This window comes from Hemiscyllium ocellatum, chromosome 44, assembly GCF_020745735.1.
Source record: "Hemiscyllium ocellatum isolate sHemOce1 chromosome 44, sHemOce1.pat.X.cur, whole genome shotgun sequence".
Lineage (NCBI taxonomy): Eukaryota > Metazoa > Chordata > Chondrichthyes > Orectolobiformes > Hemiscylliidae > Hemiscyllium > Hemiscyllium ocellatum.
The window spans coordinates 17,198,126-17,217,543 of record NC_083444.1 but is presented as its reverse complement, the minus strand read 5'-3'; positions in this window follow the sequence as shown (position 1 = coordinate 17,217,543).

Below are 19,418 nucleotides of genomic sequence, written 5' to 3'. Positions count from 1 at the left end.
CTGCTGTTTTTGCCGTCCCTAAATCTTTCCTCCGCCAAGGGACAAACCCAAAAGACATCCTTTAAATCTATCACACGAAAGCATTTGTGGTCATGAGGGATCTTCCTCAATCTCTAATCAGTCCCTCAATTACTGGCTGCAGTCCTCGTGTACCTTCTATGGAAATGGGATATTGTCGCTCACAGGCAATGTCCCCTTTCCTTTTTAAATTTATTTCAAGGGTTCCTGGTGGGTCCCTGAAGGCAGGAACCCCTGACACCCCTATTCTTCATCAAAATTCATAAGCGGAATTGCTCTTTCTTCCCTTACAGATTTGTAGATCAGGACACTCCCGCCTAAAATGCCCTATCTTTCCACAATAATAGCATCCTTCCTGTGGAGACCTCCATCTCTGCCCCTGTCACTCGAACCCTCTATCAAATGCTCCCCCTTGTCCTCTCCCTCCCTGCCCTACATGTTGCCACCCGCCGCTCCGGTTGCTCAATATTGGATCCATTCTTTTCTTAACTACCTCATCAACCGTAGCTACCATCATTTTCACCTTCTGTTTTTGTCTCTCATCCTCTCTCTTTACAAACACTTCCTGTGCCTCTCTTAACAATTCATCTCATGGTTTTTCACTCCACCCTTCTATCTTCTGTATCTTTCTCTGTATGTCTGGCCATGCCTTTGTCACAAAATGTACTTCCAAAAGACCCTGTGCCACTGGCTCCTCAGGGTTCATTCCAGAATATTTCCACATTGAGTCTCCTAATCTTTGCAAGAAAGCCGAAGGAGTCTCATCTTTCTCCTGTCTAACTTCAAAGGCTTTAGTCAGATTCTGCGACTTCGGAACTGTCTCTCTTATTCTATGCTCCGGGTTTTGATTTTCCCACTGGGGGTCTCTGAGGGGAAACTTAGTCTCTCCCTGTCCAGCATCCCCATCTCCAATCGGGTGTTCCCTGTCCCATATTTTAATGGCTGCTCCCCGTATAAGTCCCCTTTCCTCCCCAGTAAATAGTATATTCAAAATAGACATTAACTCAGCCCACGTATACAGACTGGGCCCCAAAAATTGATCAATTTATTCAAACAATCCTACCGGACCCTCAACCAGGACCTTCATTTCCTTTTTAAATGTTCTGACCTCCCCACTGGTGAGGGGGGGCACTCACAAACCCAATCTCTTTGTCCCTATTGGTACCTCCCGAAGGGGATAAGTCGTTACGTTCTTCCCCTTTTTCTTTCTTAAAGAAATATTGCAACATTTCTAGCTCCCCATAACTTCAAACACCAATTCATCAATTCACACTTGACTAACTTTAAAGCCTGTTCCTCACTTGTAAATATATTTATATATTTACATTCATTTATTCAGAATTTAATATTTAAAATTTAAAATGCATTCAGTTCCCAATTTTGAAATCCACTGTAATCACTCAGTTTTAGTCCCTTAATTTAAATCCAAGATTAGTTTTCTTATGTTGCCCTGACCAATCATTGCTCAATTACAATACTATAGGTCGTGAAATAATCAGAGCTGCCTTAAAAGAATTTGTCTATTCAAGTTAAAAAAAAACTTCTAATGCATGAACAATGGCTGAATCCAAGTCACAGATATTAACCAATGGAGTATCGTTTTTACTACAATCTAATGTTGAACTGAAACTTCAACTGTCCTCCATAAATCGCTTTTATGTAAGAATAAAAGAGAATAGTTAGAAACTGATAGTGAGGCAGTCATGACCTGTAAAAGGAACAGAAGTTATCACCATTTTTTTTCATAATCTCTGTAGAATCCTTAACCTTCAAAGAAATCATGTTAAGTTCCCATAATAAAAATCAGATTCAAAACAGTCCTGGAACTCAAGCTCCAGGGAATAAAACGCAAACATTCAATCACCAACAAACAAATGTGCATTCAGACCAAATCACAAAGGGTTAAACTTTCTACCAGCTGGACAGCTCTTTTCATTCTCTCTCTCTCTCACTCATTGACATATAAATTCAGATATTTACAAACCCAGTCTTCATCCGACCTGGACTTTGGCCAGAAGACAGCAGGACGAAGAATGGATTCCTTAGTCCATACAAAGCAACGATATTTAATCAACTTTCTCCCTTGTACAAGTATTACTTGTCCAATTCCACAACATCCTGCCCAACGGACTTTCTGGAGGTATGTTGTAAGGGACCCCGCCTCCATTTCCATTGCCTTGTTCTTCTTTTGTTTTCCCGGAGGCTTTTTCCTTACCCACGGCACAACCCATATTGAGTTCCTTCGTTAGTCCCTTATTAACTACTAAAACTCAATCCCGGACACCAAGGCAATACTTAAAAGTCAATTTTCTTACCTTGGTCTGTGCACAGAGTTGCCTGGTCCCTTTTTGCCGTATTTCCTATCGACCTCCCCACACTGTAGGATTCAGATGTCTCTCTTGTGGGATTCGTACCAGTCGCCCAAGGGACTGGACTAAACCGGGACACAAGACCGCTCCTCAATGGGGAACGGGACTCATTTCCCCAATGTCCAGGGCCAGCCATTCCCCCCGGCGATGGAAGAACATCCCGGACGAGCCCCCAATTGTGAGAAGTAAAGCTCACTCACTTCAATAATTTCAGTCCAAGACAAGTTCTGAATCAGTAGTGCCCTTTATTTCACACTTGCAAGTGGGTGTGATGTCCACAAGGCAGGGACAAAACACACTGAATTCAACAAATACTCGATATTTATATAATTTGGTTCCTACATATTTTTTCTTACTTCATTATTTCCCCCCCCCCGTTTACATCCTCCACTTCCCTCAGACTGGTACCCATTACTCCTGTTTATCTCTTGTCTTATCCGGCCTTGTCTGTGACAAAATGCTTATTCCTGTTCTCACAAGGCCATTTGACCTCATCCTGCTGTGGGCACATCCTTGCCTTACCATTATCTCCTCCCTCCATCTGTGCTGCCCCTCTCAGCATCTTATCACTAAGCCCTTTTAATTGGGGTTTGTTACTGTGTTTCTGTCAAAATGGGAAACTGATGTTTATACCTACTGTTGATACAGGCATATCTAATGTAACTGCCTCTCTTCACAGCATCTTATCGAGTGCCTGTATTTCTACCATTGCCTTACAGCCCCGTTTCTTTCTTGCATACATTTTTAGCTAATCCAAAAAAAACAATTATGCATTTCCTCCACATAGTTTCCATTCTTGTTGACTCAGGTCTTGGCTGAAACAATTACACACTGATGTGAGTTCACATATTTTTATATAATCAATTATAATTGCAGAATTGCAGAAGTAACATTAATTTATCTACATCCCACACTCTGAATGCCTGAGATGATGGGATCCTGTGTTCTGTTTGCTGAGAACACAAAGTGATGTGGGACAGTAAGATGCAAGGAGGGGACAGAAAGACTGGGAAGGGGGTTGAAAGGTTCAGTGAGTGAGGCAGTCAGACATAATCTGTGCAATATCACACAGAGAAATGGGAGGCTTTGTGACTTCATTTTAATCTTGAAACGATTTCAGAGTATTGTTAGAGTTTTGGACGTTGATTCTAATCCTAGACCCAGAAGCAGCAAGAAGCCTTTCTCATTCTCCATCCCAGCAGTTTCCAATATTGTCTCAAAACATTCATTCCTTCTGATCCTTCTAAATCCCAGGGGGACAACCCTGGGTTTGGGTCATTTCCCACCCTTCCCAGTGACCCCTTTCTGCCCAGCTATCATTCTGGTGAATCTATACTGCACTCAGATACACATGCACTCCCCAAGTCCCCACTCTTTCCAGCCTCTCCCTGATAATAAAGTCAATGTCAGCGCTGAGCTCACATGAAATGGCTGCCGTCAACATACCTAAGATGGTCGACACCTTCGAAATCTTTCGTCCTGGTATTGTGGATTAAAACAGCCCCCTCACAGTTTGTCCGTGATCATCTCTCAGCCTCCTGCAGATGGAATACAGTGAGATGGGCAGTGATGGTCTTTGAATCTCAGACTGAGGAGGGACAATCCAGACTAAAAGGTACGATGCTTGTCTGGGGGCAGGAACAGAGAAGGATTCAGTTATGGATCAGGAAATCTGTCAGCACAAGAGAAGGGAACATGTCTCAAAAACTCTTCTACAATTGGGTGACATCATAAACATTGGCTTTCTGCGACTTGTGTACAAGGATCTGGAAAATATTGTTGAATGTTTAATAAGTCCTGGTTTAAAGACATATTTCATCCAATAATGCAAGGCCCTGGTGGGAACACACACACACACACACACACACACACACACACACACACACACACACACACACACACACTCGCCACAAAGTTTACACAGGGACACGGAATGACCAAATATATTGGGATTTCCAAATATGAAAGCTCCATTAAAGAATCCCTGGATGTCAGATGAACACAGGACATTCACACAACTGAGTCAGACTCAAGACTCACCTCCCTCCGACACTGGGAGGCTCCTGTATCACACTTCGGATTGGAAATAGACGCGGTGTTTTGGAGCAGGACATGGCACATGAGATTAGGACGACTGTCCGTGTGGATGTTCAGAGCCAGCAATCTAACAGTGAATCAGAACAGAACAGAGCGTCAAACAAAGAAACTGGTGTTGAATATGTGGAGTTCTTCCATTTTTGTTTTGTGTGTGTGTGTAAGATGGGGAGAGGCGGGCCCAAGTTTCAATCAGCATCTCTCATCAGATTATACCTGCCGTTAAATGTTTTGATTGTGATCTCATCGAGGGAGCTTTACTCTGTATCAAACGCAATGCTTTACCTAACCAGGGAGGGAATGATGGGGGCAGGGGAGAAGGAGATTGATTCTGTTTGTAACTCCTTCCCTGGAAGTGTTTGATGGGGATACAACAAAGGAAGCTTTATTGCTGAGGGGTGACAGGGTGGCTCAGTGTTTGGCACTGCTGCCTCACAGCGCCAGGGACCCGGGTTCGATTCCAACCTCTGGCGACTGTCTGTGTGGAGTTTGCATATTCTCCCTGTGCCTGCGTGGGTTTCCTCCCAGTCGTCCGGTTTCCTCGTACACTCCAAAGATGGGCAGGTCAGGGTGAAATGGTCATGCTAAATTGCCCACAGTGTTGAGGGATGTTTAGATTAGGTGCATAAGTCAGGGATAATTCCGGATAATAGGGGAGGGGAATGGGTCTGGGTGGGTTACTCTTCGGAGGGTCAGTGTGGACTTGTTGGGCGGAGGGCCTGTTTCCACACTGTAGGGATTCTTGGAGTCTACCTATACCACACACAGTCCCTGTCCTGAGAGTGTTGATGGGAACAGTGTGTCAGATTTAACCTGTACAACTGATCCATCATCCACTGCTGTTTGTGGAAGAGAGTTCCACACCTCTCCCACCCTTTGTGTGTCAAAGTGTTTCCTAACATCTCTTCTGAACGGTCTGGGCCCACATTCCCAGACTCTGTTCCCTCTCCTTCTAGAATCTCCAACCAGTGGGAATCATTGATCTTGATTGACCCTGTCTGGTACTGTTCATATCTTGAAGATATTGATCAGATCATCCCTTAACCTTCTCAGTGCGACAGCAAACCGGCCTCAGTCTCTCCTCAGAATGTAATCCCAAGGCCCAAGATCGTTCTTGTAACCCTCCATTCTGCTCCCTCTATGTACTCCAACCTGATAACCACATGGTTGCACTGAACCCCATCGAACACAGTTTACCCATTCACCCAGTCCATCAATCTCCCTGTGTAATTGATGGGAGTATCTGGGTGGATCAAGATCTCCCCCACACAAACCCCTTTGTACCTAACCCCATGTTTTTGCTAAAGTCCCACATAGGAGGTTAGTGAGCAAAATTAGGGCGCATGGTATTGGGGGCAATGTACTAACTTGGATTGAAACTTGGTTGGCTGATAGGAAACAAAAAGTAGTGATAAACGGCTCCATTTCGGAATGGCAGGCAGTGACCAGTGGGGTACCACAGGGATCAGTGCTGGGACCGCAGCTTTTTACAATATATGTTAATGATATAGAAGATGGTATTAGTAACAACATTAGCAAATTCGCTGATGATACTAAGCTGGGTGGCAGGGTGAAATGTGATGAGGATGTTAGGAGATTACAGGGTGACCAGGACAAGTTAGGTGAGTGGTCAGATGCATGGCAGATGCAGGTTAATGTGGATAAATGTATGGTTATCCACTTTGGTGGCAAGAAGAGGAAGGCAGATTACTACCTAAATGGAATCAATTTAGGTAAAGGGGCAGCACAGTGAGATCTGGGTGTTCTTGTACACCAGTCAATGAAGGTAAGCATGCAGGTACAGCAGGTAGTGAAGAAGGTTAATAGCATGCTGGCCATCATAACAAGAGGGATTGAGTATAGAAGCAAAAAGTTTCTTCTGCAGCTGCACAAGGCCCTGGTGAGACCACACCTGGAGTACTTTGTGCAGTTCTGGTCTCCAAATTTGAGGAAAGACATTTTGGCTATTGAGGGAGTGCAGCGTAGGTTCACGAGGTCAATTCCTGGAATGGCAGGATTACCTTACACTGAAAGAATGGAGCGAGTAGGCTTGTATACCCTTGCGTTTAGAAGACTAAGAGGGGATCTGATTGAGGCATATAAGATTATTAAAGGATTGGACACTCTGGAGGCAGGAAACATGGTTCTCATGATGGGTGAGTGCCAAACCGGAGGACACAGCTTAAAAATACGGGGTAGACCATTTAGGACAGAGATGAGGAGAAACTTCTTCACCCAGAGAGTGGCTGTGTGGAATGCTCTGCCCCAGAGGGCAGTGGAGGCCCAGTCTCTGGATTCACTGAAGAAAGAGTTGGATAGAGCTCTCAAGGATCGTGGAATCAAGGATTATGGAGACAAGGCAGGTACAAGATACTGATTAAGGATGATCAGCCATGATCATATTGAATGGTGGTGCAGGCTCGATGGGCAGAATGGCCTACTCCTGCGCCTATTGTCTATTGTCTAATATTGTTCCTGTCCTGGGAGTATTTGATGGGACAGTGGAGAGGGAGATTTACCCTGCATCTAACCCCTTGTGTTCCCTGTCCTGGGAGTGTTTGATGGAGACTCTGCAGAGCAAACGAGACTCTGTGTCTAAACCTGTGCTATCCCTGTCCTGGGAGTGTTTGATAGGACAGTGTAGAGTGAGATTTACTCTGTAGCTAACCCTGTGCTGTAACCGAGCAAGGAATGTTTGATGGGACAGTCGAGAGGGAGATTTACTCTGTATCTGACACCATGCTGCCCCTGTGAGAAAGAAAATGTGCATGTGCGAAGCAAAGGATGTAGGGTGAGAGAGAGAGTGTGTGCAATTGGGAGATAAAGGGTGTGCACGTATTTGAGAGAATACGAGTGTATGTCTGCGAGAGCGTGAGAATGTATGTGTGAGAGTATATGTGAGACAACGTGTGTGCGAGTATGTAAGTGTGTGAGTGTGAGCATGTGTGAGCAAGTGTGTGAGAGTGCGTGTGTCAGTGAGTGTGAGAGACAGTGAGGCTGTGTATGTCTGTGTGTCAGTGAGTGTGTGCATATGAGAGACAGTGAGTGTGTGAGAGAGTGTATGTGTGATTGTCATAGTGTATGAGAAATTGTTCGAGTATGCATTTGTCTGTAAGAGTGGGAGTCTTGGATTGTGAGTGCCTGTGTGTGTAAGTGTGCACATCAGTGTGAATATCTGATGGGACATGTGTGTGTGTGCGAGAGAGAGTGTGTGTGTGTCAAGGACTGAATGTAGTGTGCCAGGCTGTGTGTGTGTACACGTGTGAGAGTGTGGGTGAATGAGAGTGAGGGACGGTGTATGGTTTGTGGATCATTACTGGGACAGGGACATAAGACGTGGTTTACACACAGTCACATTATGGAGTGACAACATTGACACTGAAACTGTGCACTCAGATGGACAGGCACACATACACACACACACACACACCCAGACATTTCAGTGATGTTACATGGACTCAGACCATCACTGACACTTCCCCCTTGACCAAACTTGCATATGGTCCCCCTATCTTCCCAGTACTGTGTGTGTGTGTGTGTGTGTGTGTGTGTGTGTGTGTGTGTGTGTTGGGAGGGGTGTAGCAGAGAGGGGGAAATGTGGGTGTTGAGCGGCTGGCATGTGATTGATGTTTGAAATTCCCAAACTCTGCCGATATATTAGAGAAAAGGAAAGGAAATAAAAGATCGAAGGTCAAATTGGAAATGGCTGCATGTAGAGCAAAGCAGGGAGAGACAGACAGGGACAGAGAAGAGAGAGACGGAGAGAGAGAGAGAGAGAGAGAGAAACAAACAGGCAGACAGGGATAGAGACAGTGAGTTCGAGTTTGGAAACTACAGGTACAGCAGGAAAGTTCCGAGAGATCCTCAGCAAATATCCCCCTCTCTTCCCAGACCTGTGTGTGTCAGGGGGTCTAAAGGCTGGCTCTTAGACGCTAGGTTGGTACCAATGTTAGACATGTTCAAACTGCACTGTCACAACTAACAAGGCTTCAAACAGAGTTGAACAAACCAGGAACAGTAACACTTTACTGTCCCAGAATTAACATCTCAGTGGGCAGCAAGATCAAACAAGGCTCCTGTCCTGGGAATTAACATCTCAATGACACAGAGAGCTCCCCAGGGAGCAGACTGACAGAGGTTACAATGTGTCAGTGATTGCAGGGGTGGAGTCCACAAACTACTCAGTGAAGATTTTTTTTATTTCAAAAATATACTTTATTCATAAAATAATTTGATGGTCTGTACAGTTGGTCATGCCATACATATGTAAACATTTACATACAGAGATCTAATTTTATCATTTTTATACAGGTCTGTACATTTTTCAACCATATGCCCATATAATTAGCTGAGGCCTCAGCAGAGCCCAAATGACTGCATGGGCCCCCTGTTAGACAGGCAGATGTTATACGGTGGTCTTTCCCCACCGCACCTTGATGGCAGTTGCCCCAAGCTTCAGCGCGTCCCTCAACACGTAGTCCCTGACCTTGGAATGTGCCAGTCTGCAACACTCAGTCAGGGTCAGGTCCTTCAGCTGGAAGATCAACAGGTTTCGGACCACCCAGAGAGCGTCCTTCACCAAGTTGATGATCCTCCAGGCCCAGTTGATGTTCGTCTCAGTGTGCGTCCCAGGGAACAGGCCGTAGAGCACGGAGTCCCGCGTCACGGCGCTGCTCGGGACGAACCTCGACAAACATCACTGCATTCCTCTCCAGACTTCCTCTGCATAGGCACATTCCAGAAGGAGGTGTGTGACAGTCTCCTCCCCCCCGCAGCCGCTTCGAGGGCAGCGTGCGGTGCGGCTGAGAGTCAGGGCGTGCATAAAGGATCTCACAGGCAAAGCCCTTCTCACCACCAGCCAAGCCATGTCTTGGTGCTTGTTGGAAAGTTCTGACGATGAGGCATTCTGCCAAATGGCTTTGACAGTCTGCTCAGGGAACCACTCAACAGGATCCGCCCTCTACTTTTCCCGAAGGGTCTCGAGGACACTACGTGCTGACCACTTCTTGATGGACTTGTGGTCAAAGGTGTTTTTCTTCATAAACTTCTCCACGAAGGAAGATAAATGTGGACAAAAATTATTTAGATTTATTCTTCAAATGAGCTGTTTTCTCTGTCGCTGTTGAGAACAAGCAGCTCTCCCTGTTTGGTGCATGTGTTTGTTTTGGTTAATTGCTGTCTTCTGATTTGTTTGTATTTTGATGTTGTTGTGACAGTCTGCAATGTACTGGGGATGAGATATGGGGGGGTGCAGAGGCCGCTTTTAAACCTGGGATCTTGCTGTGTAGTTCTGCATCAAAGTGCTCTCGCTCACCGCCCCGACCTCCCTAAATTATCTTTTCTCCCTTTTGTCCCAAAGAACCTTTGTTGGGAAAGCTGGAAAGTGAAGATCCAAAATGCCTGGGACCAGGAAAGCCTTGGACAAGAGCAACCTCCAGAGGGGAGCATGGGCCTGAGGCCTGAGGCCTGGTTGCCAGGCTGCAGCCTGTGGGGCCCAGGTGAGAGGTGGCCTGTTTATAACCCCGAGGTTTATTCTTCACTGCGGGGGTGGGGGGAGTGTGGAGGCCTGGTTTGTAGGGCCCTCTGGTTAATTGGGTTCTGTCAGATTGTGGCCCTGTCGTTTTTAAAATGGGTTTGAAGCCTGGGTTTAAAGTAACCAGGGTTTTGGGATTGTGACACAAACAGGTTAACCTGCAGGATCTGTGAGGCAGGACTCCCGAGGAGGGAAATAATACCCAAAATATCTGACCCTCTGTAAAGTCTTGTCACAATGTCAGAGGAATGTGGGTCACAGAGAGGGTAGGATGATAAATGAGCCGTCGTTATTTAAAGTGGAGGGGAATAAAGATTACAGTGTACAGGATTAAATTAGAGAGAAACACACAAAGAGAGATCTCAGAGATGGAGAGAGAGGGGACAGAGAGAGAGAGAGCGAGAGGGAACAGAGAGATCTCAGAGATGGAGAGTAAGCTAGGAGGAACAGAGAGAGAGAGAAGGAACACAGGGTGGGGAGTAACAGATAGAGGTATCAGAGATGGAGAGAGAGTGAGGGGGTTACAGAGAGGGGCGAACAGAGGGACAATTGATTGGAATTTGTTGAACAGTTGGGTTGGTCCCTCTGTTGTCCTGGAGACAGAATTGAACCCTTAACCAACACCAGTGACACACACGATCTGTCTGATGTCACACTGCTGCAGTGGGATCTTGCTGTGTGTATTTCTAGCCTCGGGTTAACTGGTCTATTGTGATTTCTTTGTGTTTCGATGTTGCTGTGATGTGATGCAATGCATTAATGATGCAATAATTAAACTGAACCAGTATCACAGTAAAGTGAGAGATTGTGGAAGGCCAAAGAGCAGTGGGATCTTGCTGTGCTTTTAGTACCACTGCTGAATTTTATTTCAAATCAATTTTTATTTGTCTCTGTCAGTTCCCAGAGAAGGAGATTGGATCCAGGAGCTGAATCTCAGGATGGTGCAGAGACTGAGAGAATCAAATCATTTCTGCCGCCTGGAATCGTCAGACAAGAGCCAGAAACATTCAGAGAGAGAGAGAGAGAACAATCAGAAACTGGCCTGTCTCCTTGTTCATTTACACACACACACACACACACACACACACACACACACACACACAAGAATTGTGGGGTTCAGGCCGTCTCTGTAGGATATTTATCACAAGGGGCAAGTTCTGGGTTGGGGGCAAAGGGACAGAAAGACGGAGAGGGAGCTGCTGCACAGTCTGATCCCACAGATGTCACTGCCTCCCTCTTGCTGTCCAGCTCCCACCTCTCCCTTTGTGTCCCAGCTCACTCTCTCTGTCTCTGTCGATCCCACATCTTTCCTTCAATCCCCATCCTTCCCATCTCCTCCCTGTTCACATTCCCCTGTAGATTCCCTTCCTACAACTCTCTGGATCCTCCCTCTTTCCTGGAACTGTTGAATTGTTCAATCTCCAACCTCCCTGCTAACCTCTCCCCACACCCCTCTCTGTGTCAGCCCTGCGGGATCTGGTTGTTCCTGCCTGAGGATCATTCTATCTGCTTCATACCATCAACCCCCCTCTCTTTCACTCGCTATCTGTTGTATCTCTCTGCTGTGGCTGCTTTTCCCTCATTCTCTCCCTCTCTCTGGCTCTCTCTCTCTCTCTCTCTCTCTCTCTCTCTCTGTCTCTCTCTCTCTCTGTCCTGTCTACCCCTCCCTAAGTGTTTTGTTCTCTCTGTCCTGTTCTCTCCCTGGGTTTTACACGCTCTCCTGTCTGTCCCCTGTTTCTCTCCCTGGGAGTTTCATTCCCTGGGATCTTTCTCTGCCCTGTGTTCTCTCTGCCTGGCTGTTTCTCTCTCTCTTTCCCCGGTTTCATACTGTGCCTCTCTCTCTCCCCATCTCTGTCCGTCTGTCTCTCCCTGGGATCTTTCTCTGTCCTTGGCTCGCTCTGTGTCCCTCCCTCAGTCTCTGTCCCTCATCTCACTCGCTTTCTCTACTCCCTTTCTCTTTGTCCCCCATTTCACTCGCTTTCTCTCCCCCTCCCTATCTGTCCCTCCCTCCCTCTGTCCTGCTGTTCCTGTCCCAGGGTAGATTTGAACTCAGTAGCACTTGGTGCTGCACATGCTGTTATCACAGTGGGATCTTGCTGTTCCCTGTGTCTCCCATTGCTGTCCCAACGGGGGATGGGAGTGGGGGAGGGAAAGCCCCTTTCTCACTGAGGAGGGTGGAGGGGGAGCATGGGATCTTGCTGTGCATGAAAAAGCACACAGTTTATAGGCCAGTCAGTCAGTGTGCATCCTTCCCGTGCCTCACCCCCTCCAGCCCAGGGGTGAGGGCCCAGTGAAGGGGGAAGGGGAGGGGAGACGGTTATTGTACACGATGGAGACACAGAGGGGGCTTTTATATCCAGTGGGGGGATGCAGGTAGGAATGGCAGTGGGGGCAGTATGGAGAAAGGGCAATTAGACCAGGACAAGGTGGTGGGGGGCAAAATGTTTGGGGGAAAGTGAAAGAGTTGGGTGGGGGTAATAACTCTGGGGATGGGCAAAAATGCCAGGGCAGAAAACCGGGGGTGGGGTCGGTGGGGGAGGAAGTTGCTCAATTGGGGCAGTTTCAAAAAACTGGGGAGGGACAAAAAAACTGGAGCAGTACAAAATGAGAGAAAATATATTCCCCCCACCCCCCATTTTTGACTCCCCCAGCTCTGGGCGCAATTGGCAGGGGGCAAAATTGTTGGCGGTGGGAATGTGGAGGGCAAAAGTGAGAGACGTAAAATAGTGGGCACTGCAAGATGGGGCATAAAATATGAGGGGGTAAAGTCAGGGCCGGGGGGGTGGTTGTTATTGCTGGAATTAATTTGAACAGGGAACAGGGCCTGCAGTTTACAGACAATGGAATGGACAGGGACAGGAGCAAATTGTCCTGAGAGAAAAAAACCTGCCCTTGTGCAGTGGCAGAGGGAGGCCACCAGAGGGTGGCATTGTATCACTTTGAACGCAATGGGGTCAGACACAGACACAGTGAGAGTCAGAGAGGCTGGGGTGAGCTGAAAGTGGGGATAAAAGGATCCTTCTCAGGATGTAATTACACATTGGCATTTCCCAGGTGGGGGCGTGATGCTGTTATAAGTGACTTCTGTCTAGGTATTCTAAATCTCCGGAGAATAGTCCCTGACACTCGGCTAACTACTCTACACTATGGGTATGATTCAGATCAGCCGGGTTCTGCCTCCACACTCCTCTGACCGCGGACTGTCCTTTAACCCTCGACTTCCGTGTGGCGGACGAACCGCTCTCACACCCAGTTTAAGGGAGACTGTCCACAAGGTCCCGTCCTAGGAGGCGAACTCCAAGCTGTCAACACCAACCCTTATACCCACCAGCTACCGCTATCGCGTGGCAAATCGAAATACTACGAGACACACAGATGAGGCAACGAATGTTTATTCAAACTTGCAAGTTTGGATGCCTTCCAAAAAAGAAGGGAAAGGACCACACTGAAAGGATTACAGCAGTAATATTTATACATTATTTTTACATCTGAAAAGGATAGTAACAATTCCATTGGTTAAAACATTTCACGCTTCTCTCTGCCAACCCTTTGATTATCTGTATGTTCTTAAACATTACATTATTTTTAACAATTCTATTGGCTAAAGCATTTCTCGCCTCTCTATCGCAGGCCTTGGTTATCTGTATGTTTCTAATATTTTAAGAGCTTCTATTGTATCCTGGCCAAGGTTATCTAGCTTCATAGCAGCCCAGTTTTAATTAACAACTTACATCAGTTTTATCCAAGGTTACAAACCGCCATGTTTTTGACATAACAGTTTCTCCCTGTTCCCAAGCTAACTTACATTCAGTCTCACAGTTCGCCCTTACTCATTAACCCTTAGTTAAACTGCAGAAACATCACCCATATCAATGATATGATAACCAACATCTGGAAGCAATGGTGGTGGAAGGGCATGGGCAGAGATTTCACTCGATTCTGTCACCGCTGTGTGACGTGTGCCCAGTACAACCCAGGCTGGCCCATTAAAATTAGAATGGAGCCCCAGCCACACCCAAAGGGACTCTGGGGGCAGTTACAGATGGATTTTATGGGAGCTCTTCCCCAATCCCATGGGAAGACGGATTACCTTGTGATTATTGGCCAATTTACCAGGAGGGTCGGGGCCTACCCTACCCAGAACTGATCAGCTAACACTGTGGCAAGGGTTGTAGCTGAGGAGGGGATGCCCAGGTGGGGGAGTTGGGTGCCGTCCCAGATTGACTCCGACCGGGGACCCATTTCACTGTAAGAGTTGTAAAAACCACATGTCAGCTGATGGGCATTAAACTGACATTTCACTCACCTGACCATCCACAAAGTTCAGGCATGGTGGAGTGAATGAACAGAACTCTTAAACCCTCCCTTGCTAAGGCCATGCAGGACTCTGACAAACTCCAGTCCACCACAAGCCGGTCGAATGGTTTGACCCCTTACGAGTCAATGACAGGTCGGGCAATGTAACTGCCCGATTCCATCATCATGGGAGGGTTCCGATGCTGGCCCTCGCTGCGATAGAATACATCGCTATGTGCTCGAACTGAGCACCCAGCTGAAGGAGATGTGGAAAACAGTTCGGGACAAACAGGAAGGTGAGGGAGGGATGAACAGAGGCAATTAGAGGATTGTGTGGAGGTCCCAGCGGTGGGTAGGAAGGTTATGGTTAAGACTCTCCCCGTTAAACCAGGCTTCGCCCCTCAGTAGAATGGTCCCTCTGAGGTTATCATTAGTGGTGACACACCCACCTGTACTGACATGTGAGGGAAGGGGGAGTCTGGAAACACTGGTCACAACTGAAGAAATATCCAGACACTGGTTGATCATCCTCACCCTCTGCTTTCTTTTCAGACTGACTCCTCTCGGGACCTGCTGACGATTTCCGTGTGTGTGCGGTTGTTGTGAACGGTCCGGGTCCGAGAGCGTGGGCTGTTGTGTGCAGGCGGTATCGCCTTTGGACCATTGTATAACTCCGTTTGGGAAGCTCCGGGATGTTCCTGTTTATTGTTGCCTTCACCCTTTGCCTGGTAGCCACTGGGGGGGCAGCACCAAATGAATTGTGCCACCCTCAGTCCTGCTCCCCGGAGTCGGCGCGGGGTTCCATGTTAATACATACCTAACCATGTTCTATCAGCACACACAGCAAAATAACATCTCGAAATGCTGGGTGTGGACTCGAATCCCTGCACACTCTATTGGGGGGATTCCCCTGAGTCCCATTCCATTTAATAAATCCAAAACGGTGGAATGGTGATTGGACCAGAACAGATCCTCACATTTATCCATTTGAGAGGAGGAAGACGGTTTGGAGACATTCCCGAGTACTGTTTGTGGGAAAGCAACTGCCCAAATATAAAGCCTTACTTAACCAGCAGTCCCGTGTCTGCTCGTGCTCAGTGTACGCTCCGCCGATACAAGAGGTAAACCTTTATATCTGTTTAAATTGACCTTCCTGTCGGGCCTCTGGTCATCGCTGTCACTCCTCCCACTCCAACTGCCACCAGAAAAAAACCATCCAGGATGAAGCAGCCGCTTGGTTGTCATCACATCCCCAGACATCCCCTCCCTCCATCACTGACACTCAGTAGTAGCAGTGTTTACCATCTACATGGTGCACTGCAGAAATTCACCAAAGATCCTCACACAGCACCTTCCAAACCCACGGGCACTTCCACCTCGAAGGACAAGGGCAGCAGATAGATGGGAACATCACCCCCTTCAAATTCCCCTCTGAGTCACTCACCATCCTGATTTAGAAATATATTGTTATTCCATCAGTGTTAAAGGCAGCTCAGCAGTACCTTCTCAGGGGCAATTCGGCATGGGGAATAACTACAGACTCAGTCAGTGATACCCACATCCCACGAGTGAATAAAACAAAATCATTTCATGGTTTGGAAACAGTCGGACCCTCCTGTGGGCTTCACTGAGGAGTTTTATTTATTCATAACACAAGGAATCCGTGTAACCAGGTATTTTACTGCGTTACTGATCTTCGCTCTGAACTGAGACAATGTTGCTGCATAAATAAATGTGTTTGTGCAACAGCTTAGGCTCCGCAGCATGAAACCAACTGCACTGAAGTGATACAGAAAAGGCCAGTTGTCAGGATTGCTTCCTTGAATGATATAATATAAGAAAGACACAACAACAATTAACCACAGGAGGATGAAGCTCCCAGAGATGGTGAAGAGCAAAATAACAGCCTTCCTTCTGCTCTCCATCTCTGGGTCTCTCTGATTCTCTCCTTTGCTCTCACCCTTCAGCCTCTTCCGGACTCGACTGGTCACTAAAATGTGTCTGACTGTCAGAGCATTGAGCAACAGAATTAAAGCGAATGGTAGTAAAGGGGTTAAAACTGTATCAAGCCCATCTAATACCACCCACCAAGTCTCAGTGAAGTAGCTTTGCTTTGTTTTACAATCGAATGGCACATTGTTGATTATGCTCACAGGCTCATATTGAAAATAGAAGGGGATGTTTTTCAGACAGAACAGGGTGCAGGTTGTTGCCAGAACCACAGTCGCAACTTTCTCAGTGCAATATTTTGTTCTCAGCTTCTGACAACAAATGGTCACAAATCGGTCAAAGGAGAAAGTGACGGTGAACCAGACAGAGCAGTCCGTGGCTGCACGAGACAGTGCCCCAATAGCACTGCACACAGGAGTGATGTCCAGGAAAGACTGTGGGAAATAATAAAAAGGTAATCTCCACAGTATAACGTCAGTAATAATGACCATCAGATCGGCAGCTGCCATAAACACCAGGTAACGGGTAGTGCAAGGGGAAACACTACAGTTTTGCCTGGAAAGGACTGTAACTGCTAGCAAATTTACTGTGGGAGACAAATGGGAAAATAAACAACAAATTATTGATCAGAAATACCACCTATCCATTCCAGAGAGCAACAACAAGGTTTTACCAACAAATTCCCATGCACTGTGTGACTGGCAGTGGTTGGGTGTGAGTGAGTTTGAGTATCAGACTTTAACATTCACTCCAGATTGTCCTCCAGCTCAGTCAGTTTCGAGATTCAAGAGTTTAGACAGATATTGAGCTCATAACTCCTCCTAGGAGAGCAGAAGGAAGTCTATGATTTTCTTTGGTTGCATGGTAAGGTACAGAACCCCAGTAGAATCCTCAATCCCAAGTCAGTTATAGGACTAGCAATTGGACTGTCAATAATCCAAACTCTTCCCTTCTCCAGAGAAACGGTTATCCCCTGATCCTGTCTTTGGACTAAATCCTGATCGAAGCCATGGCAGGATTATAAAACAGGTCACCAGAACCTGTGTGAGATTTCAAACACAACTACACCATATATATTAAACATGGGCAGTACAGCAGAGCATGCAGGACTCCCTTAATGACAATGTGGGAGTTTTAGGTTTACTGCAATATTTACACTGTAAACCTACCCACCAACATCTCAATGTGGCGGGACCAGGAGGGCAATCTGTCAAAATTTCAATCTCCTGACCAAAGAGTGTGAGGAGAGAATTTCGGGAAGCGATGGAAGATGAAGCTTTACAAATCAGAACAAGGCGCAAATCCTTCAATTCCTTTGCTTTGCCAAAAAAAAGAACAATCTGAGAATGAAAATTCCCAACTGATGCAGCATCCATGTCTGTGTGTGTGTGTAAGAGAGTTCCAAACCTTTCCCACCCTCTGTGCACAGAAGAGCTTTCTGACATCTCTCCTGAACGCTCTCAGCCCCATTCACAGACTATGATCCTTTGTTCTCAATCTGCAACCAGTAGAAATAGTTCATGTTTTCCTTTTAATATTTTGTTGGACTTCACTCAGATCATCCCTTAACCTTCAAAATTCTCCATCAACCTGGCTTCATTTACGGAATGAAATCAGAAGAAGCGCAGCAGGTCTAGAGCATCTGTGGGAGAGAGCACAGAGTTCGGGTCGAGTGACCCTTCTTCAGAACTAACCTGCCTGATCTCTCCTCATACCTTGAAGCCATATCAAACTGGAACAGATGACACAACACTGAGAACAGAAAATGCTGCAGCAGCAGTGAGGTTGGGAGTCTCTGTCAGTGTAGGATTGTACCGAGAATGCTGCTCAGTGAATTGCTGTCACTGTCCTGGTGCCTGGATAAGGGTGACCAGTCAGTGAGCTGGAGACGTTATTGTTCAAACGGTAAAACCAGAGAGCAGATCAGCAGCAAATTAAGACAAGTTCAATTGTCATAGCGCCATACCTGGGATGCCAGTAAAAGCAAGGATGGTGTAGAACACTTTCTGCACGTGATCAATTGGTTGAAGCATTTTTCTGTGTGAGGTGATCTGTCCCTTCAGGCAGCTGACAAGCTCCTTGTTTGAGACTCTGAGCTGATGCATTCCCAGAGTCGCTGCCTAAAACTGTGTGGGAGCTCCTTGGGGAGATCGAGGTGACAGCATTGTTCGGCTTTGTTGCTGTTTTACACATTTCTGGAAATGAACAAACCCATTACAATAACAAGTGTAATCCTGATTACAGAGGGGGGTTACGTGATAATGAAATAACAAAAGCAGAAACTGGAATCTGCCAGCAATAACACTGTCCACTCAAACACCATGAGCCCCATCCTGAGATCACACCCTATTTCATGATGTGAAGGTGCTGGTGTGGGACTGGGGTGGACCCGTTCAACCTGTTGGTCTGGAACCTGGTATTGTGTGATTTTTGACAATTATTTCAACTGATGCTGCATCGAGACAGTTCATTCCAAGTGTGAAAATATGTCTCCGAGCTGTCCTTCTGTCCTCTCGGGTAGGACCTGCCCTCTTGAAACAAAAACATTTCACTCACTGATCCTTCTCACATACTGAATGTGTACATTACTGCGAGGTCAGCATTTATTCCCCATTCCCAATTTTCCAGGATCTGGAGTCATATGAAGGTCCACGTAAGGACAGCATACTGACTTTCCTGAGGGAAGGTCTCAGTGAACAGGATGGACCTCCAACAATGGGGACGTCACTGACCTCTCCCTCACTGTTACTGTCCATCAGATACATCACTGACCTCCCTCTTAGTGTCACTGGCCATCCAAATACATACTGACCTCCCTCGTACTGTCACTGTCCATCAGATACTTCACTGACCTCCCTCTTACTGTCACTGTCCATCCAAATACATCACTGACCTCCCCCAAGGAAGGCAAATGGAGTTTTGACATTTATTATAAACAGAATAGAGTATAAAGGTCGGGGAGTGTTGCTGCAAGTGTAGAAGGCAGGACAACAATCTCAGCTGGAGTTTTGCAGACAATTTTGGGATATAATCGCTTTGGAGACAGCTCAGTGGAAGTTCATGAAATAATTTCGGACATGAAGATGTTGTCCAATTCCTCTTTCAAACAAGTTCGACAACTCCAATGGGAATGTGCCCAGGTGTCACCAATACCGAAA